This window comes from Topomyia yanbarensis, chromosome 3 (assembly GCF_030247195.1).
Source record: "Topomyia yanbarensis strain Yona2022 chromosome 3, ASM3024719v1, whole genome shotgun sequence".
Lineage (NCBI taxonomy): Eukaryota > Metazoa > Arthropoda > Insecta > Diptera > Culicidae > Topomyia > Topomyia yanbarensis.
In genome coordinates, this window is record NC_080672.1 from 366,185,132 (window position 1) to 366,211,991 (window position 26,860).

Sequence of the window (26,860 nt, forward strand, 5' to 3'; positions counted from 1 at the left end):
CGAGATCACTAACATGTGTCCTGATAAAGGTAGACGTATCTATCTTTACCGTGACAACCGAATTACTATTTGAATTTTGGATGCTTTATACAAATTTTTCATATATAGAACCACAGAAACATTAAACATTTTGCATGTCAACCAAACTAACCGAATAAACTCTGTTAATTCCACTAGTTTAGTTTAATCGCGAAAATTTTAAAGTTTCTTGAAACTTTGGGATTACGATCTGGGACAATATCTAGCGAGACGTTTAAATGATCAAAGATGCACTCATGATCAAATAGCGACGGTTCGAGCTGTCGTAGCAGAGTAATACTGTTGTAGCAGAGAGTTACATCTAACACCTCTTCCCTGCCAGATCGAGAATGTGTTGGGCGATTTCCTAGATTAGGTATAGGCAGATTTGTGCTGAGTTTTAGCTCATACCAGGGATTTTATCTAATGTTAGAATAGATCTGTTAACAGCGCGCATATAAAATACTAGCTAATACCCACCGCGCGTTGCTGCGACTTTCAACGAAATAGGAGGAAAACACAGTTTGTTCCTAAGCGCCATCTGGCGGGCAGATAATCCCCAACCAATACCACACAAACACGCTCCAGAACAAACGCCTACTATGTGCAAATTTTTACTGCAATCGGTTGAGCCGTTTGGGAGTCTATAAATCATATACATACAAAATGTGACTTTTGGGGAGTGGGCGTAGCGTATTGGTAAATCGATTGCCTTGTACGCAGCGCACCTGGGTTCGGGTCCCGACCCCGCACATAGGGTTAGAAATTTTTCCTAAGAGATTTTTCTAACCCGAAGAGGCGAATGACCTTAAGGTTAAAACCTCTATAATTGAAATAAAAAAAAAAAAAAAAAAAAAAAAAAAAAAAATGTGACTTTTATATATATAGATATACTGTCTACTACATCATCCAGTGTACAATTATACAATACAAAACAAAAATTTGTCGCATTTGTTTTTTTAAAAAATTGGTATAGTAGTGCTAACTTTACAGTAAAGTTAGCACTACCACCCTAGAAAACTGCATTTTTCTAAAGTTCAAGTACTTTAATCACACCTAAAAATTTGTCGTAAATTAGTTGTGAAGAGAAAATAAATCTCGCACGCGTTTTTTAATAAATTTAGTATAGTAGTGCTAACTTTACAGTAAAGTTAGCACTACCACCCTAGAAAACTGCATTTTTCCAAAGTTCAAGTACTTCAATCACACGTAAGCATTTGTCGTAAATTAGTTGTAAAGAAAAAATAAATGTCGCACGTGTTTTTAATAAGTTTAGTATAGTAGTGCTAACTTTACAGTAAAGTTAGCACTACCACTCTAGAAAACTGCATTTTTCCAAAGTTCAAGTACTTTAATCACACGAACGTTCCGTGTCGTTGATGTTGTGTGTGACTGCATGTAGCTAACTTTGACGTTCTCTTGACGTGCTTTACCGGTGACGGAAGCCTGACGTATCGTATGAATCGTACTTCATTCTTATATTCGGAGAGCTTGCATTAGATAGCAATAGGTAATCTGAAATCTTACTCCAACGAAAAACGAGGGAGAGAGAGTGAGTCTAGTTTTACAAAAGAGATCATAACTACTAGAGGGAGCAAAGCACTACTGTCTCCATATATTTACGGACTGAAACATGGGCACGGTGTATTTATTAGAACAATTTTATGCAAAAAAAACAGCATCTCTGAAACTTCGGGATATGAAAGAATGGGCTTTCCCCTTTCATTTGAAACTAAGATCAAAATAATCCGTCGGGGGGTCCAGAGCAACTTTTTTTTTTGAAGTTTTTTTTGTAACAATATAGGTTTTACTACTGGAGATAGTTCATATTTCTGTCCCTAGATGGTGCTTTATAATTCGAACAACACTAAAAGTGAGAAATTGATAGAAAATTCAATTGTCTACAAGTTTGTCGGCCACTAAAAATTGATCTGAAATCATCCGGAAAAGTTGTTTAAGATTTTAACAAAGTTATATCTAAGATAGTTTCACATGGCCACATAGTGGTTTGGAAACATGTTTTCTCGCACTTATTACATTACCAAAAAAAATAATTGGGTTTAGTGGCATGAAAATATTAGACGGGATTCATTACGTTGACAATTCTAATTGAACTTCTGAAAATAAGGATGTTTGACAGAGTCAGAAAACTATTTGTGCTTTTGGTTTGTAATCCTTCCCGATAGATTCGAAGGGACTACCATTCATCGGAAGGTATTGCTTGGTTACAAGGGTTTGCTTACATTTATGTTTTAGAAAGGACCATAAGTCGTATAACTTAGGTTATGATCGCTTAAATCAGCTATTATAATTCCGTTCAAGACGAAATGTTGGGACACACCGTTTCTAATTTAACGCAAACCACAGCAGTAACTGTCCAAATTAGTGGTTAGCGTGAAACGATTTATTCAAGTTTTCTCCGCAAAGCATATTGTGGCAGTTGTATTTTACGGCCATTTCCTATCAATTATGCGAGATATCGTTACTAAATTGATCCTAGATTATGCGATATGTATTACTCTTGAAAACAAAATATGATTTGAGTACAACAATAACCTTATATACATAGAAGTCCTCGAATATATCCCAAAAAAAAAATTATCTTGATCCAAAAACTCAAAGTTTTTTGTTCTCTCTTTGTCACATTGAGTTAATTTTGAAAACGGATAATCAGCGTTTTTAACCAAGCGTTGCAATGAAATCCGCGAAATATTGCAATGGTGCGTTAAAAGTTTCATTGAGTTTGTTCAAATATAAATGTTGAAGTTCAGGACAAGTCAATTTTATACGAAGATGCTAACAGAGTAGGAGATTCATGTAATAGTTATCAGTCATCCCTGAGAACAATCGAAAAAATGAAAAAGAAGGCATACATAATTGAAAAAGCTGTTTCTGCGGGAGGAATCACTTACCATCATGAAAAAGAATATTAATATCATACTAGTTTGGTCAACACTTATCTAAAACTTCTCATCCCAAAAATATGAATGGCACCCTGTATCAGGGAATTATAATTTTCAGCTAAAAGATGAGACTTTCCAAGCTCTCAAATTCCGCTGAATTCACTATTGAACTAAACACAACTATTTGGCAAATAAAAAAAGTGCTTGTAAATTGACAAACCACTAGGTCTTCTGTGAAACTAACTTAGACTTAGAATTCGTTAAAATATTAAACTACTTTTCGGGATAATTTCAAATCGGTTTTTAGTTGGTAACAAAGTTGTAGACAATTAAATAATCTATCAGATTCTTACTTTTAGTGTTGTTCGAATGTCTAAAGCACCATCTGAGGGCAGAAATATGAACTAGTTCCATTGTAAAATCTATGTTTTCACGAAAAAAACTTCAAAAAAAAAAGTTGCTCTAGACCCCCCGACGGATTATTTTGATTTTGGTTTCAAATGAAATGGGAAAGCCCATTCTTTCATATCCTGAAGTTTCAGAGATGCTGAATTTTTTTGCATAAAGTTGTTAAAAAAAGACACCGTGATGGGGTCTCGCTCTAGCATATTGTATCCCATTACTTTGACATGTGTGTACCCGGGGCAATATGTATCAAACTAATAGGCCTAGTATATGTAAGAGCGAGATAATAATCCATCAGTGTTAAAAGCGGCATGCGACCTCTAATAGTTATAATCTCTCGAGTGTTTTTTGAGAAGAGCCAATAAGCATGCTGTCAAAATTCACTTTGAGTGAAAATTTCGGACAAACCGTAACTCGTAGCCGAGCGCTCAGTCGAGACAGAAGTGTTTTATTGCCGTGCAGTCTATAGCGACAAAGAACAGTACTAATCCGCGTTCAAGATTATCTTGCTCACTCTCCGTCTCGTCGAGGTTTCAGTATTTTTTCCCTTCTTTTGTGTTTCTGTTTCCGAGTACTGTTAGCCGGTCAGTGACCAGTGAAGCAGCGTTCTTATAATAAGCCGTCTGGATACCGTTACCTACACTATTTAAGTATTATTTTACGTTTCCCCTTCTTGGTTGTCTTACTAACGTGCACTGGGAAATAGGCCCGTGCAAAAATGACTTCCCCTGACGGCGGTTCATCTCAAGGTGAGATGGTCGTCGAAACCAAATCGGCTCCCCGGTTCAAAGTATATCCAAGCTCGATCACCAGGCCCTTCGTGATCTTCTTCTGGACCAAAGAAAAAAAGTGTTTGAATCTGTTGCAGATTTCTCGGGTTCTGGCGGATCGGTATTCGGCCGTGAGAGATGTCGAAAATTCGCCGTGATAAGCTTCGGGTGGTTGTTAACAGTTTCACTCAGGCAAACGATATTGCTGGCTAAGGGCCCTTTACGAAGGAGTACAGGGTGTATATTCCAGCTAACAGACCCCATGCTTAAGCCAGTGAAAATCCTGGATGCAAACGTTTGCATTCAGCATCAGTCGCAGCCGACGGGAAGAAAACATACGTCAACTCAGACTCTTATCGGGTGACCTTCGCCGGTTCTGCTCTACCCAACTACCTCCTCTTTGACAAGGTTCGTCTACCTGTTCGCCTGTTTGTGCCGCGGGTCATGAACTGTACTAATTGCAAACAATTGGGACCCACAGCCTCCCATTGTAGCAATAAGGCTCGTTGCGGGAAATGCAGTGGGAATCATGTGGATGATTCCTGTGGGAGGGATATCGAAAAGTGTCTCTACTGTGCGGGAAACCCGCATGATCTCCCGACGTGCCCTGCGTACAAAAAGCGCGAGGTGAATCTTAAGCGTTCCCTTAAGGGACGCTCCAAGCGATCTTTTGCAGAAATGCTAAAGATAGCTACGCCACCGGCCTCTACGAACATCTATACCAACTTGTCTACTGACGAAGGCGACTATGATGAACCCCAGGACGGAACATCTTCTGCTGTGCCTAGAAGCAATAGAAAAAGGAGGAACATTTCCTCTCCCAAACTTCGTTATAAAGGCCAGAGGGTGTCTCCTCAAGGTCCCCCAAAAATAACTTCTCGAGAAAGTACTGGAGCAAAACCGAAGCAAGTCGCTCCCGGCTTCAAAATCTGAGCTTCGAAAAGGAGTTCCCAGCACTTCCAGAAACATCAAAAACTTCAAGCCAGAGAAAGAAACCAGCGCTGGCTTAAGAAATTTCTCTGACATTGTGGATCGTATTCGTACAGTATTAAATATTTCTGACCCCTTTAGAAGCATCTCGATAAGCTTTCTCCCTGCAGTAAAAACATTCTTGATGCAGTTCAGTGCGAAATGGCCCCTTTTTTCAGCGATTGTATCCTTCGATGGCTAATACATCGAACGAGGTCACGGTTTCAATCACTGTTCTACCGTGGAATTGCAGAAGCATTATCCCGAAAATCGATTCCTTTAAAATCTTACTAAATAATTTGAAATGCGATGCATTTGCATTGTGTGAAACATGGCTTACTTCAGAAATAGACCTACACTTCCACGATTTTAATATTATTCGCTTGGATCGAGAAGACTCTTACGGAGAAGTAATTTTGGGGATCAAAAAGTCCTATTCTTTCAATCGAATCGACACCAGGCATTGAAGTTGTCGCTTGCTAAATCAGAATAAAGGCAAAGACCTTTGCATTGCTTCCACCTACATCCCTCCTAGAACCTCAGTTAGCCAACGACAGCTTTTGCTCAGGTTTGAACTTTCAAATATCTCGGGGTCTGGTTCGACTCTAAAGGAACCTGGGGATGTCACATTAGGTATCTGAAACAGAAGTGCCAACAAAGGATCAACTTTCTCTGTACAATAACCGGAACATGGTGGGGTGCCCACCCAGGAGACCTGATCAGGCTGTACCAAACAACAATATTGTCGGTGATGGAGTACGGGAGTTTCTGTTTCCGCTCCGCTGCGAACATACATTTCATCAAACTAGAGCGAATCCAATATTGTTGTTTGCGTATTGCTTTGGGTTGCATGCACTCGACACATACGATGAGTTTAGAAGTGCTGGCGGGCGTCCTTCCGCTGAAAAATCGATTTTGGGACCTCTCATATCGATTGCTCATCCGATGCGATATCTTGAACCCGTTAGTAATTGCAAATTTCGAAAGGCTTGTCGAGCTCAATTCTCAAACCCGATTTATGTCCTTGTACTTCGATTACATGGCACAAAATATCAATCCTTCTTCATACTATCCCAACCGTGTCAATCTCTTTCATGCTTCTGATTCAACTGTATTCTTCGACACATCCATGAAAGACGAGATTCGTGGAATCCCGGATCACATACGTCCGCAAGTGATCCCAAGCATCTTTCATAGTAAATTTCGAGAAGTCGACTGCAACAAGATGTTTTACACCGACGGGTCAAGCCTCAACGGTTCCACTGACTTCGGTATATTCAATCAAAACCTCACCGCCTCATTCAAACTCAATGATCCTGCTTCAGTTTACGTCGCAGAACTTGCTGCTATTCAGTATACCCTTGGGATCATTGATACTTTGCCCACCGATCATTACTTTATTGTCTCGGATAGCCTCAGCTCAATCGAGGCTCTCCGTTCAATGAAACCTAGAATGCACATTCCATATTTTCTGGGGAAAATCTGGGAGCGCCTGCGTGCTTTGTCTGTAAGATCATACAAGATTACCTTAGTTTGGGTTCCCTCGCATTGCTCCATTCCAGGTAATGAAGCAGCGGACTCTTTAGCTAAGGCGGGCGCTTCACAAGGTGACATATATGAAAGACCAATTAGCTTCAGCGAATTTTTCAGTATTACTCATCAGAGAACCCTCGAAAGTTGGCAAACTTCATGGAGCAATGGTGAACTGGGAAGGTGGCTACATTCGATAATCCCTAAGGTATCGACGAAACCTTGCTTCAGGGGGATGGATGTGGGTCGGGATTTCATTCGTGTGATGTCTCGGCTCATGTCCAATCACTACACGCTGGACGCACATCTCCGGCGTATTGGGCTCGTGGATAGCGGTATCTGCGCTTGTGGCAACGGTTATCACGAAATCGAACATGTTGTCTGGGCATGCGCCGAGTACTGTTCTGCCAGATCTCAACTATTCGATTCCCTTCGGGCCCGAGGAAGATCACCCAATGTCCCGGTTCGAGATGTACTGGCAAGCCGCGATATTCTCTACATGTCCCTTATATACACGTTCCTCAAAACCATCAATATCCAAATTTAAATGCCCCTATCTTTTCTCTTATCATTCCCAGAAGTACCCTCTTCCGCCTACCGTACCCCAACGATGGTTTGATACGACTCCAAGACGAGACAAAACATCTGTCGAATGAACCAACAACACGAGATCTACAGTACAACACCACACGCGCAGCGCGGTGTGTTTCCGATCCGTATCTGAGCCGTACTACGAAATCGTCTGGAGGAACCCCTGCCGGCTCGAGGGAAACCGCCCGGCGTCCCAATACTTGATACATCCGTTCGAATCTGTAATCCTGGCCGTTGATTCCTGATGCCGGAAACTGAAAGTTTATATACCCCCCCCCCGTTCAGCCTTGTCCACCCTCTCTCCCATGTCTCTGATACACAGATGTATGACTTCACCCCTTCTCCCCTTGAATATCTTCCCAAAACTTATGTGTACCCCTATCTTCCAGTTTTAGTTGATCAATCCGTTCGAATCTGTAATCCTGGCCGTTCATTCCTGATGCCGGAAACTGAAAGTTTATATCTCCCCCCTCCCCCTTCAGCCTTGTCCACCCTCCCTCTCATGTCTCTGATACACAGATGTATGACTTCACCCTCTTCTCCCCTTGAATATCTTCCCAAAACTTATGTGCCCCCCTATCTTCTAGTTTTAGTTGATCAATATTTAATCTCGTTAAGAAATGCACAACAGTACCACTACTTTAAAATAGCCCTAATTAATTCCCCCTAATCTTGAACAACTCTCTCTAGTTATTTCTAGTTAATAAGCTTGTAAAATGTTCCGCTTAGTTAATAATTAATTTCTCCTACAATCTCCCTTCTAAAAATTATAAAGTGAATTATTATAAAAAGAACACACAAAATGATCTGTCCCCCAAATCTTACGAATATTATATTATACCCTCTTTTATATGTATAAGTTAGCTGTAAAGTTTTTTTTAGTTTCATTATATAAAACAAAATAATATTGAAATGTGTAACCCCCTAGTTTTAAGAAATTCAAAATGTAAAACAATGAAAAAATGGCGCCTTTAAGCTAACGCATACGTGCCTTATCAAATAAACAAATTGAAAAAAAAATTATACAATGTATCCTACTTCCTACCTTTTCCCATACTTACATAAGAAGGGAGTAAGCCGCCCCTAAATACGACTTTACCTTCCCCCACTTACATCTGAAATGTAATAAAAAATGAAGGTTTCTTGACCCTTAGTCCGCAAAACGAAAAGGACATAATAAAACAATAGACCATGATCCTCAAACAGCAGCAGTATGAACGAAAGTAACGATCAAAGATGCTGTTGTTTAGACCAATAATATTGTTGTAATTGTAAATTGTATTGTAAATACAAGAATAAATAAATAGTATTCAATTTAAGATAAACTAATTGCATTCGTCACTAATTAAATCGTATCGATGTATTTACCAAATAGGGTTCTTCTGCAAAATAGATTTGGCTTTTTTTTTGCATTACTTTCGGTCAAATAACTTTTGGACCAAAACCATTTGGCCCACTAACATTCTTCAACCAAATGATAAAAAATTATGTATACATTATCAAATAACGATTTCGAGCTCGTTCGGTTTGCACGCATTCGTACTACTGTCGGATCAGACGGTTGCATCTAACACCTTTTTCGTGCAAGATTGAGCATATGTTGGGCGATTTCCTAAATAAGTGTATGCGGATTTGTGTTGCTTAAGAATTCCATCAATTTAGTGCCTCTCCAATTGATATCTAAGCTACCCCAAAAATGCATGATGGGCCTTTGTATAGCTGCCGCTTGTGAGTGGAAACCCATTTCAGCCATAGCATGATACAACCCAATTGTCAGAAGGTTATGATTCATTATAAGTAGAGGTGTGCGCTGCGCCGCCGAGTGCACATAAAAATATCGACACACAATTTTTACGTGAAACCGGCGGCGCGTCGCGACGGCGCACACCTCTAAGGCCGATGACATGCTTACGCGATTTGCGATGCGGTAGCGGTAAGCGAAGCGAATGCGTTTGACCTATCTCTTTGGCGTGTGCATGTAGAACGCGTAATACTGTCATAGTAAAAGCGGGGCGAACGCGGCAAAACACTATGGACGCGTTCGCAAACGCTTCGCTTTCCGCTTCAGCTTGTCATCGGCCTAATTGTAAGGCGCATATTCCGTCGTCTTTGTTATCATCAGCATAAATATCGTGAGTTATTAGGTCGCATAATACATGCGACAGCACTATTTGCAGGTATGCACGTGCGAGGCATTTAAGTAGTTTGGCAACATAGAATTTTTCCTTAATGGAAATACGGATCTTGGACCAAAGCTATGGAACCTTTTCTACAGGTGGGATTGATTTACAGTAGCTGTATTTTAGGCGGAAAATTAATTTATGCTACTCTATCCATTACCGATCGGAGTACTATATATTAAATCATTTTAAGAAATCAGTAATTTTCCGGTGTATTATTCAGTACCCTACACCTGGAACGAAAATGGAATTAACTACTACGACTCAGATGAACTTTCTATTCTAACAATCAATCGGGGCTGTTGGCCGAGTTTTAACTGAAACGCTAACAATGTGACTATCAAGAATATATTAGACCAGTGGTTTTCAACCTTTTCGTTCCATGTACCCCTTTCCGAATATTGATCCATAACGTGTACCCCTTTGGTGAAAATTGCTAACCACCCTGTCAGAAAAGAAAAAAATGATTTTCAATTGAATGAACGGTATAGTATTTCAACTCGGTTCCATAACTCTCTCAAGAAGCATTTATATTGTCAACTCACTGAGCTAATATGTAAAGGTTTCCTACAGGAATGTTAAAGTAACAAGCTAAAATTTACCCCGCATAATTCACCCCCTACATTAGTCTAATTCACCCCTGGGGGTGAATTCACCCCTGGTTGAAAACCACTATATTAGACAATCATCATTGGTAAATGGATGGCCCCTTAGCAGATGCAAACATGTGTTGTGATCTGTAGAATTGATCTACATTATTTATATGAGTAAGTTTCTGAAGTTCGATATCATTTAGCACCCAGAAAATTATCATTGAAAGCAAAATTAGTTTCCAGGATTTGATCTTTATTAGTTTTCAATTTAGTAAAAATACGAAAATGTCTGATACGTCTATCTTCTAAGCTAGTACTTCCGTCTCTTTTTTCTTTGAACAATTTTTGTTATATGTAGCTCCACTCTGTACGAAAATCAATTTTGTTTCACAAAATCCAAAAAAGTAACACCAGATATTTTATCCAAATAAATAACGCCAAACGGATTCTGCAGATATTGTCATTTTCAAAACTACGGATTAAATAATTTATTCTTTCGACGACGACGACGGCTAAATATTCGGTTAAATATTCGGTTTCCCAGGTAGAAAATAACACCCAGCATTAGACATTTCACAAAGCGTACAAACGCTGGCACCGATCCAAACTAAAACACTACTATTCAAAGCCACGGTTGTTTTCACTGCGGTTACCGTTGCGCCCAAACGATCCTGTATTCTACCGGCGCAAACTTGGAAAAGCTCCCGAAACCGGTTCATTTTGCGGCTTCATCTAAAGTCGCTGCTCAGTTTTACCCCTTTAGCAAACTATCGCACAGTTCGGTCAGGTCAGACGGCTTACGATTTTAATTTATGCTCCACCGAAGAAGCAGGGGAAAAAATATTCCCAGAGGCGTTTCGGATCGAGAACGCTTATGGTAGGGTGGTGCTGGGTGATGGAATTTATTATTTAAGTGGTATCTATTATAGTATAGTAGATTGCCGATGATAGAAGGGCAATGAAGCAGTTTTTCCAAGTACTAATTTTAAGCCTTTCTACAATTATAATGCATAAGAGCACCTCTCTAGACTAGACAGCATAAACTCACTACAACTTGGCTCGGTGTACAAACAAATCACATAAACCGCACAGGTTTTTGAACCTTACCTCCTAGAAAAAAAAATTGTCGCTGAATGGTGGTGGTACTATTGGACGGGTTTGGTGAAACATTTATTTTCTTTTTTAGCAAATTACGAATTAATTTATTCACCGTGCGTCGATAAATGAAATTATGACCACAGAGCTAAGATTTGTCAGTTTTCCTCTTCCATGATATTACACATCGAATAGAGTGTTGTAAAAAAGTTCGGTAATTCCATCCTAATTTAAGTGTTGTTTGTCCTCTTCCTCAAAACACAAACGATTGTTTTGTCTAAAATGTTGTCAATGGTGGTCAATTAGCAATCGGTGGCGAAGAAGACGGTTCAACCTAGTATGAAAAGCGTAAAGCGTTATCAGATTAAAATTGTGATAACGGTTAATTGGAATTAGCAATGAACCTGTAACTGTTCTGTTTGTGACAAGTTTCGAGGTTGGTTCTCTTATCAGTGTAAACTCATATTTAGTACCTCCGTAGGTTGCTGCGTCATCAGAGGTAACTTACCTATGATTTTCATACAAAAAAAACAAATCTAACTCAATATTAGTCATTGTGTTTATAATTTTTTTCCTAATGATACTTTCACTTGAATGAGGCTTGCAAATTCACACTTTTAAATTAAGGCAAAATCGTGACGAGCTGACCGAATACCAACCACATTGGTTCAGTTGTTTAAAACTACACCTTGTCGTAGGTACCATTGAACTGGCACCGCGAGAGGCAAGAAAAGGAAGAAAGTTCGAAAAGAATGTTGCTGTTTTTCGAAGAAATTTTTGGCAGCGCGACCACGGTCCAAACCGCTCCGTTGGTCGCTTTGGACGTTTGTCTGACAAGTCTAAGTGGGCAGCATAATAGCATGGCTAGGCATACGATTCCACTGATCACTAAGAATCATTTCTGGCTGGGCCTCGAACATACGACGAGCAACTTATGAGACCAGTGATTTATCCCTACGTCTTTACCTACTAGGATAGTCCATCAACTGAAGACCGAGCGCATTGAATGAAATAATGTGGCACTGTCACCCCGCCTAATAGGATTAAAACAGGTATAATCACCCTACCGCACCGAAGCGCGTTGGGTGACAATTTCTTCGCGGTTCCTGTTTGTTTTTTTGTTGTATTTAGCTATTGCTCGCGTCTTGTAGCATTCCAAAACGGAAATCGTGAATGTGACTTTCGTTTTTTTGTTCGACCAAAGCTCATTCGATGCCAGATACGATATGGAGGCAGGGACCGGTTTTGGCCGAGCTTCGATTTTGTTTTGATGCATACAATTAATTTGGAAACCTGTTTGCCTGATTTGGAGACCTGTTCCGATCGGCGTGAAAGGTGTAGCGAAAGTGACCAGGCGCTAGGTTTAGCGGTGAGGTGTGTAATTGACTTCTAGTTGTAACTATTCAGTAGATCTATGTTCCGTCGCTGCCGATCATGGTAAAACATGATATTGGGTATTATATATCATAATATTGCATATTTAAATAATGGTTCGGGTATTTATTTATGCATCTGGATCAACATCACGAAATTACGATGGGTTTGGTAGTTGACTCGTGGCGAAAACGCAAATTATTTGGTCAAATTACTGCGTAGTTGTACTTTGAAATATAACTGTTTCAAAGAACAGTGGAAGAGAACATTTCGGCACTGAAAGAGACGAAATTCGCATTCTAGAGCGAATCAGTTATAAACTTTGAACTGAAAACAAGACTGCTAGGCAGGTTATAAGCATGACCGAAGGGAGAGTAAAGAATTTTTGCCTTCTGCTACTAGGAGCCAAAAGTTATACATCAGTCTAACAGAATCGTTGAAATCATTCGTACTGTGACTCTTAGCCAGTTCGGGTGTTATTTAATCTCGGTGAAGTGTGTGATTATACGCTTTGTCTCGGTTTCGCTTTGTTTTATTTTTTAAAACCGCATTCCGCAGCCTTTTCTTCGCACAGTGAGGATGGAACAATAGCCAGCTATATAAGCTGGACTGGTGCATCGTGGGAAACAAATATACAGATAAATATCTACCTTCTTTGACACATTTACTGCTTTTTCCCGTCTACGCGGATGCTTACCCCGTGCGTTGACGGTGTTCCCGGACGGAGGTCGAATCGACCCTAAGGCTCCCCCCCAACCCCAACAATATCCAGACCTCTCGACCGAACTCTCTTTGGTCTTCTTTCGGCCAAAACAAAATCGCTGAATCTCTTACAGGTTTCGAAAGACCTCACGGAACGGTTCTCGGCTGTACCGAAGTAACAAAGGTCCGCTCAGACAAGGTCAGAGTCGTGTTGACTAATTCAAAGCAGACAAACGATATTGCTTGCTGGGAATGGTTTACGCAGGACTATTACGTGTATATTCCGGCTGAAAGGGTATAATCTGAAGGCGTCGTCAACGATGAGAGTTTGACATGCGAGGATCTGCTGCAGTACGGGATTGGCTGTTTTAGAGACCGCTAACATCAGTATTAGCCGCGGGGTATGCTAAGAAAACATACCCACAATTAAATTCCTATTGAGTGATCTTCGCAGAAACTGCCTAACCGAACTACATTCGTTTGCCTTCCGTCTGTTTGTATTGCGGATCATGAATTGCACTAACTGTAAGCAATTGGGTCACACAGCCACCCATTGTAGCAATAAGGCCCACTGTGAAAAATGCGGGGCGAACCATGTGGATGATTAGTGCAGTAATAATGCTGAAACAGTTTTCATTACTGGGCAGAAATGCTGCATGAGATCTCGCTTGTCCCGCGTGCAAATTACGAGGGAATAAACTAAAACGTTCCCTTGCGGTATGTTCTGAGCGTTTTTTCGCAGAAATTTTAAAGAAAGCTACGTCACCATCCTCAACGAATCGCTATGCTCGCTTGCCTCCTAACAAGAGAGAAGCTGATGTCCCACAAGAGGGTACATCTACTAGGATGCCTAGAAGCTATAGGAAGAGGAGGAACCTAAACCGAAGCAAGTAGCTCCTGGTCTCAGAGGATTAAACTCAGATAAAGAGTTCCCAGCACTTCCCGCAACATCAAAAACCTCAAGTGTTCCTTTGTTTCAGTTCGAGGATAATCGCGGCACTGGAATTATCAAGCTCTCGGACATTGTGAACTGCATAATAAAAACTTTCAATATAACTGATCCTATTAAAAGTTTGGTGTTAGCTTTTCTACCTGCAGTAAGGGACCATTCATAAACCACGTAAACCGAATCTTTGGTAGACTTAAGTAGACTTTTACCAAACCCCCCCACCCCTCCCCAAAAGTCTATGTAGACTTTTCGATTTTTTTTTTGTGTAAAATGTGAAATTAACAAGAAGCACATTACCATGTTCAAATAAAAATTAAATGTGAGGCGTTCAGATTTATTTCAAGCTTTTCAAAGATTTAGGACAAAACAAAGATCGATCAATCATTATTTTTCGCATTAGTATTAGCATTTTGTCTTACAGTCATCGGAGAAGGAAAAAAATGTTAGTGTAACGAACGATGTTATGGAGACCGTGTATACCTCTGCATCTCCACGTTTGCCACGGGAAGGAGTTTTTGTTAGTAGGACGAGGTAAAGAGTCTCACAAATCTGGATTCACCTTGATCAGTGATACGATCTATGCACCTCTTGGAAAGTGTTATCATGTGTTTATTGCTCTGAGCAGCTGGCTGCCGAGAATTTATGATAGATTTATCGTTTGTTTATCCATTTTTCTTATGTAATTAATAGTTATATTCCCTGAGAGTATTATCGCAAAGTATCAAAGCTTAACTCTGAATAGTAGAACCAGTTTGAACGTAGTTGCGCAGGGACAACACGTAAAATTTAAAGGGCGTTTAAAATTTTTTAAAGCAGTGTAAATGATTGCAAGAGAAATTTCAAACTGATTCACTCAGTCTCAGATGACAATTCTCGATTGCAGGATTTTCACCGTCAAAATTTTCCACGGAGAGGAATTTTGGTAGATCGTCTTTAGAACTGTCATTCTGTGTCATTCCTAGAATTTTACCATAAGATCCAAAATATATCTAAACATACGCAAGAAACAGCAACTTTTCGCGTTGTTGTATGTCCAGAAAAAACACGGGTGAAATGACACGGATTCCTCCCCACCAGCGCGCCCAAGTGCATTAGATTTATCCCTCTGCTCGAGTTCGCTCGAGGTAATCGCTGATCCCCACGGTAGCGACCATCTCCGACCGTAGTCTTGATGACCAATAGCTCAAGACCATTGGAATCAATCAATGTTACGTATGACCTAACACAAAACATTGATTGGAAGAGCCATGCTGCGAAAAACTACCAACTCGATACAGGTACTTCCTCCGGAGGAATAATACAAATTTTTTTGCGACATGATACTCGACACCGACACCTCCTATCTCAAACGAAACAACTACCGGGCGCGAACATCCAAAGACGCTCCCCTAATACGCGGTTGGGCAACGAGTGCTCAGACATGTACGCGGAGAAGGCCGCCGCGTATAAGGCCTTCCAGGACAGTACAGTACGGGATATTAAAAACGCGAATGAAGAGTTTTCTGAAAGCCAAGAAACGTAGTTACTAGCGCCGGTTCGTTGACGGTCTAACAAGAGAAACATCGATGAGCACTCTTTGGGGCATGGCCCGGCGCTTACGAAACCGAATCAGTGCAAGTCAATCAAAATCTCGCAGCCTCATTCAAACTCAATGATCCTGCCTCAGTTTACGCCGCAGAATTTGCTGCTATTCAGTATACCCTTGGGATTATTGATACTTTGCTCAGCGATCATTATTTTATTGTCTCGGGTAGCCTCAGCTCAATAAAAGCTCTCCGTTCAATCAATCCCAGAAAGCACATTCCATATTTTTTGGGGAATATATGGGAGTTCCTGCGTGCTTTGTCTGTAAGATCGTACAAGATTACCCTAGTTTGGGTTTCCTCGCATTGCTCCATCCCAGATAATGAAGAAGCGGACTTTTTTTGCTAAGGCGGGCGCTTTAGAAGGTTACATCTGCTTCAATGAATTTTAAAATATCTCTCGCCAGAGGACGCTTGAAAGTAGAGCAATGGAGAGTTGGGACGGTGGGTACACTCTATCATCCCGAAAGTATCAACGTAACCTTGGATCAGAGGAATGGATGTGGGTCAGGACTTCATCCGTGCAACTTATTAGGCTCGGGAATAGCGGTATCTGCGCTTGTAGCGACGGTTGCCACGATATCGAACATATTGTCTGGGCATGCATCCATTACTGTTCTGTCCGAGCGCAACTATTGGATTCCCTTCGGGCTCGAGGAAGATCACCCAATATCCCGGTTTGAGATGTACTGGCAAGTCGCGATCTGCTCTAAATGTCCCTCGTATACAGCTTTCTAAAACCCGTCAATATACAGATTTAACTATCCCCATTATTTTTTCTTATCATTCTCAGACGTACCCTCTTCCGCTTTTACCGTACACCAACGATGGTTTGATGCGACTTCAAGCTGACACGAAACATATCTGTCGACGGAACCAACAAACACCGGACCTGCAGCACAAACACCACACGCGTAACGCGGTGTGCTGCCGATCCGATTCTGAACCGTACTACGTTTGGAGGAACCCCTGCCGGGTCGAGGAAGACAGCCCGGCGTCCCAATACATGATACTTCCTGATGAAGACCATCCGAGTCTGTAATCCTTACCGTTGATTCCCGGTGCCGGAAACTGGAAATATCTTTCTCACCCTGTCAACTTTGTCCACCCTCACTTTTAGTTGCTCTATATATAAACTCGTTAACCTCCCCCCTAATCTTACTAAAATTTAACCACTCCCTCTAGTTATTCCTAATTTAATTATGATTGAAAAATGTTCTGCTTAGTTAATAATTAATTGCTCCAATAATCTTCCTGCTAAAAATCCTAAAGTACATTAATATAAAAACACAATAATCTTACGAATATTATATTATCCCCTCTTGTATAAGTTAACTGTAAAATTTCTTTAGCTTCATTATAAAAAATTGATGATAATTAGATGTCTAATCCTCTAGATTTAAGAAATTCAAATTGCAAAAATGGCACATTCAAGCTAACGCAAACGCACCTTATCAAAAAAACTAATTGAATAAAAAAAACCTGTTTTAATCCACCTAGTGGTGTAATTGTGCCTTTCTCATTTGTCCAAACTACGATTCCATGGCTGGTTATGTCCAATACAATGCTGGAAATGTATATTACACATTTAGTACGATTTGCACAGTCATACAATGGATCGACAGCCACGATCTTGAGATGCTATGTGTCGACATTGAAACATCGCTTAAATCAAGGAAGAGGATCCGGGGGGTCCGGACCCTGCCGAAAATATTCAACTTGTTAAGAAATTTTAAACTAGTTTCAATTTTAAAGTAGCAACCCCTCACTGGATACTCCTACCTACGCCTAAAAAAGTAAAAAAATCGGCCGGGATTAGATTGACGATTTTTAGAGTGATTGCATAACCTTTCTATATGAGAAAGGCAAAAAGGCGCCAAAGTTCAAAAAAGTCAATTTTCGCCAAAAAATTTGTTTTCGATATTAGGGGAGACTGGGGCTAGTTGGCGGTGTTTTCAGTTTTCATTTTTTACCGCTTTGATTTTGGTAGATCTTGCTAAATAGAACACGTTGCATGAAAGGGTAGACTGTTTGCAACATCTCTGAATTTTATTAAATTGTTTGATACGTTGTCTTCATTTCTAGGGACAAAAATGTGTGACGCGGAAAAGCCGCCAACTTACCCCGGCCTCGGGGTAAGTTGGCGGTATGTATGTGGTAAGTTGGCGGAGTGTCAGAAAATAAGCAATCCAATGGAAATACAATTACATAAGTGGTCCATATGAAATGTGCCGATTGTCTTTTCAATAAAACTGTATAGTATTGGACACTTTTTATTATATTTCAGTCTCAATACGCCGTCATTTTGACTTCGACGCGTACTCCATATTCAAAAGCAAATTTTCGAAATTCTTCGGGCGATTGGCTGAAATAATTGCCCCCTGCATTGACGGGAGACACAAGAAAAAGTTTCGCTTACTTTGGAGTGAATTCCAGAAATAAAAATATATGATGACTATTTTTGCACTATAAATAGTACCGCAAGTTGCCCCGTGTGCGTTACCGCCAACTTATCCCAACCGCATATTTTATAAAAAAAGGAATTAAAAAATTACTTTTGGGTATGACTAGGTATAATATCTATACGGATGCTGAAAGCTCTTTTCAAGCACTATCGAAAAATATAATCGTTCGGGGAATAGATTGAAAACCACTTTAAATATCACAAAATGTTTAAAATTAAAAAAAAATCAAAGTATGCTCAAAAACACAATATCGCCCACAGCTTCTACAAAACATAATGTTTCACAACAAAAACACATTGGATAATGCATTTCACATTACTTGAGGTACACAACGAGAGACAGCGCTTTATGTCTAATAGAAACGGAGAAAAGAGGGTTCCGCCAACTTACCCCAACCGCCAACTAGTCCCGGGCTCCCCTACATCAAATCTCGACGTTTTATGATTTTTAAAGATATTTGGCATCAAAAATACAAATTCGATTTGAAAATTTTCCTCTACTCCCCCTGTGAGAATTTTTCCTTTCAGTTTATATTGGAATTTGCTGTGTGGTCGCACTCTTCAACCGGTAATTCCGGAACCAGCAGTCCAATCAACAAAAAAATTAGCAGCCGATGGGAAGGTTGTACCTTTCATTTGAGACCGGGTTTGTGCAAATCGGTCCAGCCATCTCTGAGAAACAGAGGTGACATTTTTTTTCCAAATACACACATACGCACACACACATACATACATACGCACACACACACAAACATTTTCCGATCTCGGCGAGCTGAGTCGCATGGCATGTGACATTCGGCCCTCCGGGCCGGGATTAGGTTGCCGATTTTTAGGGTGATTGCATAACCTTTCTATATAAGAAAGGGAAAAAAAAGAAGATTTCACACGCATTACCCAATCGTTACTCAATCCAAACTGAATTACGTTTCATTTCATCGCCAAACCTTTTAAACCCTGGTCTGGATTTTTAATAAGTGATAGAAATTAGGTTCACCTACCTCACAAAATGAAGAAACTGATGGACAATAGCCGCGAAATGGAGTTAGCTGATGTTAGCTCCACTTGCTCACCGGAGTGCCTTTTTCTTCCTTTTTTCTCGTTCCTATCAAGCTCTTCAATACACAACAACACACCGCCTCTACGGGGACGTCATCGTGATTACCGCCATAATATTTCCTGGTGTCGTTCGTCACACTGACAATAGCCCACTACTGCACCGGTGGTAGCCAGGCAGCAACAGCTGCACCATCTGGTTGGGAAAACCCAGAAGAGAAAAAAAAACACAACACACTTGCTGCGTTCACAATTCACATGCGCACGGTTTCACACTGGGGCTTCCTTTTGTTTACTTCTTTCGACACAACTGGAACTGCTCTTCACTTTGCAAAACAAAGCCGCCTACTATTTACATTTTCGTTTCGGCTTAATATTTTTTTTGCACACTGCTGTAACGAAACACGCACTGGGGCTGTCAGTCCTGGTATAAAAATTCACTCCTCACACTTGCTGGTGCCGGTTTGCTTCTGCGAATAAATAGAAAAAAGGGGGAAAATGTTTGATTAAAAAATGTTCGACCTATTTCTCGCATCATTTGTGCTAATTCCCTCCCTATATTGTTCACACTTGCTTTAGCAGTTAATAATTCGCTACATGCTTATGACGGTGAACATTGAACATTATTTCTAAGGGGTTGAACATTGAATAATACTTCTAAAGGGTAATACATTCGAATAGATGGTTGATGTAACAAAACACAACTTTTTCACGTTAAAAAAGGAATCAATACAGTATGCATAGTGAAATTTAACGTGGTAACAACTGAAAAAGACTTCAGTGCACATTAGCTGCGCCTAATTCTGCATCCGTTTTAATAAATTCCAGTTATTATTTTATTCATTATTTGTTAACCTGCCGGGTGATTCAAATTGTGCACAACTTTCCGGCTAGTGATTCTATTGAACAATCCTTTTGCCATTATACTGTTGATTGGCCTCCTAGGCAAACAAAACCACTTGCGATTGAAAACAACTCTCCATTCCGGTTCTGCGAACTGCAGTAAACCATCCGGTCATGAATACTTGATGACCCACTTTGAAGCCATAGTGCCGCGGCGGCGCATGAATGGAACTTCCTTTTTGCAGTTCATCGGTAGCCCCGACAACAGTCATTCCAGTAGCGTTGAATGCATGACCGGGTACTAGATGTATGCTGTGTGCCTTCCCAGAGATGTCAGCGGCTCTTTTCCGAGCTGTTTATAGTGTAGGAAACTTCTACCTGATGTGTGTATGACATTCGCGTTGTCTGTTGTCCTGAAGGAAGGGAAGCTTCACTGACTTTTCAAAGTCAACTATAGAATTCAATTGAAATCAACTTCGCTGATTCAAATGTTAAGTATTCACCCTTCACGTTTCTCCAAAGGACATTATTTTGCCATAGGGTGATTTGCCCATTTTGTCCCTACTTTCAAACAATTTAGCTAATTACTAAATTGGTATCAATAACATTGATTCAATCATACACGGAAACGAAAAACTACCTAAAATTGAGTTCCTTTGACTCAATCTCGTGGTATCGTGGGGGAACTTAAAAAAAAAACCTTAAAATTAGGTAAACCGTGTTGAAGGTAGTTTCCATATAACCACGGCAAAAATTACAACTCATTGATAGGTTTTTTATACTCAAATTGAAGTTGAATTTACCTAATTTTGAGTTCACCCCAAACAACTCAAAAGTACCTTCCTCCACGGAAGACCTCGACTGAGTCGAATCTCTCTTTTTGTTTTTGACAACACTAATAAGTGCGAAAGCGACGCACAACTCAAAAGTAAGTTAAAAGAACTTATTCTGCAGGTTGTTTTATTTAACCGTGTAAGTAAATTGTTAAATAGTTGCATTGGATCGAAAAGAAAATGTGAATCAAGTGCTCCAATTCTCACCCTTCAATTTGAGCCAAGGCCGCTGGCATGCTTCCTGTCATAGCAAAGTGCTCTACCGACGCTCGCTTTCCGCTTCAGCTTGGCCTAACCAACAACGGCTTCGAATAAATAGCGTGGTAATAGGAGTAGGGTGAATGTAGATCCAACGCCCTATATGTACAGTAGAGTGGGACATGGTTATATGAAAAAAATAAAATTTCGCTCCGAGTAACTTTTTAGGTCCCATTTGGCTCCCAGAACAACTCTGCAAATTTTTAGTTCGATCGGTGAAATTATATTTTTGCGCCCACGGTTTAAAGTTTACATGGGATTTTGTATGGGGAAAACGTCTTTTACCAATTAATTCTTCCAAGAGTCGCCCGTTACCTTCTAAAAATAAATAGATATCTGATTTTTACAGGAAATTTGCCAAGGAAACAAAGTCTAGAAGACCACGAAACGATCTGATGCTTGTGGAAAAAGTTATTAAGCAAAATCCGATTGATGCCCTGAAGATCAATGAAAATTTTACTTTTCATAGCATCACTGCTGCTGACGGTCGAATTATATACAACATCTTTAACTTCATCTTATTATGTACAAAATAAGACTCAATTTATCCCTCAAAACTCTTGCGAAGTGGCCAAACAGTATAGATAAATGATTTAGACACATTTAGAGAAGATCAAACAAAATTGCATATAATTGGACAACAAACAGCAGTGGTGCTAGAAAAAATGAATATATTATCAATCGTTAGAGCATCAAGTGGTTTCAGTTTAATAACTTTTTTCTCAAGCATCAGATCGTTTCGTAGTTCTCAAGACTTTGATTCCTTGTTAAATTTCCTATAAAAGCCACATAACGGTTTATTTTTAGGAAGCAATGGGCGACTCCTGGAGGAATTATTTTGTGAAAGTTAGTTTTCCCATATAAAATCCCATGTAAACTTTAAACAGTGGGAGCAAAAATATAGTTTGAAGGATCGAGCTAAGAATTTGCACAGATATTCTAGGACCCAAATGGTACCCAAAAAGTTGCTCGGAGTTGGAATCTATTTTTTGTCCCACCCTAATGTACAGGGTGCCTTCGCCAACAGACGGATGTCCCCTCGCTTGGAGTAGGGGTTACACTTGTATTGTATTTGACACTGTCACTCAGTTGGACCAAAAAGACGGTTAAAATGCTTTGGCTTTGCTTAGGTGTCTTCAGCAGAGTTTCATAAAATTTAATTGCGCATCTTAACCCATTCGTGCCCATGTTGTTTGTGGACAACAACGTTTTTAAACAGCTGTAACTTTTGATTGAGACGAGATTTGCTCACAAAAACAAGTAAGGCTTATTAATGTGATTATTGCCTTTAATTTGAGTACTAACAGCTACAAGGATCAGCTCTAGAACTGAAGTTATTGCAATCAGTCTGATTGGATTCCGATGGACCAGTGCTGCCAGTGTACGTTGACGACGGAAAATGATTTTCTCATATACCTTCATTATGGTGCAATATTATTGAAAACTGTTAAAACTTATCAATTTAGACTGTCGTTGGCTAGGTTTTCTATGTAATTGGACTATTGTAATTATTCTAGGAGAATTGTATTGAGCATTAGAAGGTAAACATTAACCAGCTTCTAGCACTACCATGGAAGCACCTATCTTTACGAAAATAGGCTTGTCGTGATTCTTGACCCAACCGTTTTCAAGGAAAAAAAGTTTTGTAACCCTACATGCACTGGAAAAAAGTTGGGCATGAAAGGGTTAATCACCTTAATTTTTCTTACAAGTACTGGCGTTTAAAGAAAGCTCTGTATTTATTCAATAATAAAAGCTGTGCTTACTTCTTTTCTTTGAGAGTTTTCGCGTTTGTGATCAGAGTCGTACAATCGCGCAGAGCTCGAGCGATTGTATGTTAATGGTATGCAAGGGGGTGTGCAACAAATCTTTTGATTACATGGTTAAACGCTTGCAAATTCGTGTGAGCTGTTGAATGTTGGCGTGACAAGTGGTTTTGAGTGCGCGGTTCAGACGTGAAGTTCCCCCATATAACTAGAGTATCCGGCCATGGCGTCCTGAGACTTCTACAGTATATGATTTTTATTTGAGACGAACATTGGAGTCCTGGACCCAGGCTGCTAGGACCAAAGGTAGGGGCTTCCGTACGTGTCCGATTTATAATCGCATGGGAACGGGAGTTAGTATAATCGTACTTGAGATCGCGCTTTTATATATTCGATATGAATAATTTTTTCCGCAAATCTGCGGATTTTCGCAATTTGAAACAGTGTGGCGAATTTTTTTATGGATGACACAAATGGCTGATCATTTCTTACATTTTAAACTGCATGTTTAATCAAAATAAGTCCATTACATTATATTAACATACACCCAGGTTTTTTTACGCGGGGGATACGTACCGCGTAAAAAACCGCGTTGATTGGAAAATCCGCGTGAAAAACCGCGTTGATTGGAAAATCCGCGTGAAAAACCGCGTTAATTGGAAAATCCGCGCAAAAAACCACGTTAATTGGAAAATCCGCGTAAAAAACGCGTTAATTAGAAAATCCGCGTAAAAAAAAAGACTTAGAATATTTTTGGAAGTTTTTTTTGCACGGATTTCGCAATTAATGCGATTTTTGACGCCATTTTGAAATCCAAGATGGCGACTTCCGGTTAAGCGAAATCCGCTATAACCAAATCAATATGGATATTTTTAGAATGGTCTTGAAGAGTAGGTGCCAGAAATTGATTTTTGACGCCATTTTGAAATCCAAGATGGCGACTTCCGGTTTAGCGAAATCCAAATCAATATGGGTATTTTTGGAATGGTCTTGAAGAGTAGGTGCCAGAAATTGATTTTGACGCCATTTTGAAATCCAAGATGGCGACTTCCGGTTTAGTGAAATCGATATAACCCAATCAATATGGGTGTTTTCGGAATGGTCTTGAAGAGTAGGAGACAATGATCCATGTTTGACGCCATTTTGAATTCCAAGAATTCCGACTTCCGGGTTAGCCACATTCACTATAACCCAGTCAATATTAGTATTTTTGGAATAATCTTAACGAGTAGGTTCCAAAAATTGACTTTTGACGCCATTTTTAAATCCAAGATGGTGATTTCCGATTTAGTGAAATTCGTTATATTAATTGCGAAATCCGCACAAAATAAAAACTGCCAAAGTTCTTTGCATTTAAAAGAACTTAGAATTTTTTTTCAGAAAAAAGTCTAAGTCTTTTGCATTCAAAAGGACTTAGAATATTTTTGCAAAAACCCCGTTAATTGGAAAATCCGCGTAAAAAACCGCGTTAATTGGAAAAGCCGCGTAAAAAACAGCGTTAATTGGAAAATCCGCGTAAAAAACCTCGTAAAAAACCACGCAAAAAAACTGAGTGTACAAAATTATTCGACAATTGTACAGGGATCTAAACAATTTTCCAATATGCAGACTTAACTCAGCTCGAAAATTTCCGGAATAGCTGAGTGAACAGTAAATTTCGAAACTGATATAACAGCAAAGTAAATTATGGTTGCTGAATATCAGCGAAATAGTTTTCAGCAACGATTTAAAATTCAGTAAAACTACAAAAAGTTCTGAAATTCAACATAAATAACTATAAACTGAGATAGTTTATTCGATCCGGCTCTTCTGGTTGTTTCAACTATTCCCCAAATATTTTTTCAACTTTTTAAATATACACATTTAAAAAATCTAATATTTTAAAACGTTAGCATTTTGAAATTTCGCAATTTGTAAACTTCAATGCTTAATTTTTGATTTTGAATTTTCAAAAATTCGAAATTTATACATCCTTATATCTTCAGTTTTCGATTTTAAGAAAAAAAAATTGAAATTTAAAAATCTTTGAATTTCAATGCTTTTGAATTTTTTAAATATTTTACTCTTTAAACCAGAATTTAAAAAATTCTAGATTCGTCCAAATTCATTAAATTTTAAATTCCAAAATTATTAAATTTTTTAAGCCATAATCTCTTAAATTTTTAAAATTCTGAATTTTTTATTATTTAAATACTTTACTATTTTAAATTTTGTTTTTTTTTCAAGCTATATTTTTTTAAATTCTTAATTTTTAACATATTTTTATTTTTACATTTTCAAATATCAATTTTTTAAAAATTTCGGATTTCCTAATTTCTAAACTTTCAAATGTTCAAATCCATAAATTTTTGAACGCCTAAATTTTTAAATATTTGAGCTTTTAAATGCTTTTTTCTCTGATGCTTTAAATTTTTGAAATTTTTCATTATTGAATCTAAATCTCTGAGTTTTTAATTCTTTAAGATTGAACAGAGAATGGGCAACAATTGAAAACGAAAAAAAAAGGTTTTTCCACACCATGTGTGTTCATAAAAATCAATCAACAATACTGTAACAACATTCTGCATAAGCTGATTGATTTTTATGAAGATCTAACACACGGTGTGTAAAAAACTGCTTTTTTCGTTTTCGATTTCTGCCCATTCTCTGTTAAACCTTAACATTTAAAATTTTGAATTTTAAAGCTTTAATATTTTGATTTCAATATTTTAAAATGGTTAGATTTTTAAATTTATAAACTTCCTGAACTTTTAAATTAGCGAATTTTAAAATCCCACTAAATTTTAAATTCTTATATTTTCATACTCTTGAATCCTTAAATATTTAACTCTTCGCATTTTTAAATTTTTAAGCTTCTGAATTTTGAAATATTTTTTATTTTTAAACTTTTGAATAAAAAATATATATTTAACTTCCAGATTTTTGAATTTTTAAGGAATTTAATTTTTATAATTTCAAATCTTGCTATCTTCAAATTTTGAAATCCTACGATTGTAAAACTTGTGAGTTCTTGAAGTTATTTTTTTATTTCGATTATATAGGTTTTAACATTAACATTCGCCTCTTTTTTTGTGATACAAAAATATCTTTAGAAAAATCTCTAACCCTATTGTGCGGGGTTGGGAATTGAACCCAAACGAGCTGCGTAAAAGGTAATCGATACACCAACTACGCTATGCCGGCCTTTTAAATTTGGTTGATGCATCCTTGAAGTTTTGTGTTTACATATGTATTTATCAATTTTTTCACACAAAGTTTTTTTTAATTATAATTGTGTTTTATTATTAAAATTAATCAGTATTTTAAAAGCGATTTTTAATTTTTTTATTTTCAATTTTTCTATTTCCAATTCATGATTTTTTTAAAATATTTTTTTTTATCTTTGCTTATAGAGGTTTTAACCTTAAGTTCATTCGCCTCTTTTCGGGTTAGAGAAATTTCTTTTGGAAAAATCTCTAAACCTATGTGCGGAGTTGGGAATCGAACCCAGGTGAGCTGCGTACTAGGCAATCGATTTACCAACTACGCTATGCCCGTCCCCTTTCAAAATATTCAATTTTAAAAATTTCTGGAACAAGATGCGGAGCACTAAATATGCCGTCTGCACACACGATTTTCCGCGGCTCCTTCAGTTGATTGAGGCGGTAGCGATGTCCTCCCACATTCAGCGGCGAATGTGGAAAGAATTTTTAGCTAGACAGTTGAAACTTGAAAAATATTTTTTTTATTCACGCATGTTGTTAATACAGGGAGTCTCCAACTATGGCGGCCTGAGACTTGTTGTCTGGTGTATATAAATTTTAGAGTGCGCGCTCCCAGATGAGTAGATTCACGAAAGTGGGCGTATATTGGCACATGATACCTCGTTTATGTATTCGTATGTGCTATCACGTTGATCTGATTGCCAAGACGTATAAATGCATCCAAGATCGTGGGCGTAGGTATGCGTGAAGGATCCTGTTTTGCGAACGAATTTGTATT

The 26,860-nt window shown here is 38.8% G+C and overlaps 1 protein-coding gene across 5 annotated transcripts in view; it reads right to left on the reverse strand.

Moving 5' to 3' along the window:
• LOC131688459 (neurabin-1) overlaps positions 1 to 26,860 on the reverse strand; it is a 277,301-nt gene that overhangs the window by 169,642 nt on the left and 80,799 nt on the right. For 4 of the 5 annotated variants that reach the window (XM_058972732.1, XM_058972734.1, XM_058972733.1 and 1 more), the window contains exon 2: positions 19,125 to 19,649. The gene's annotated coding sequence lies outside the window, so the exon portion shown is untranslated. The remainder of the gene's footprint in view (positions 1 to 19,124; positions 19,650 to 26,860) is intronic. The other variant, XM_058972729.1, reaches the window with a different exon arrangement.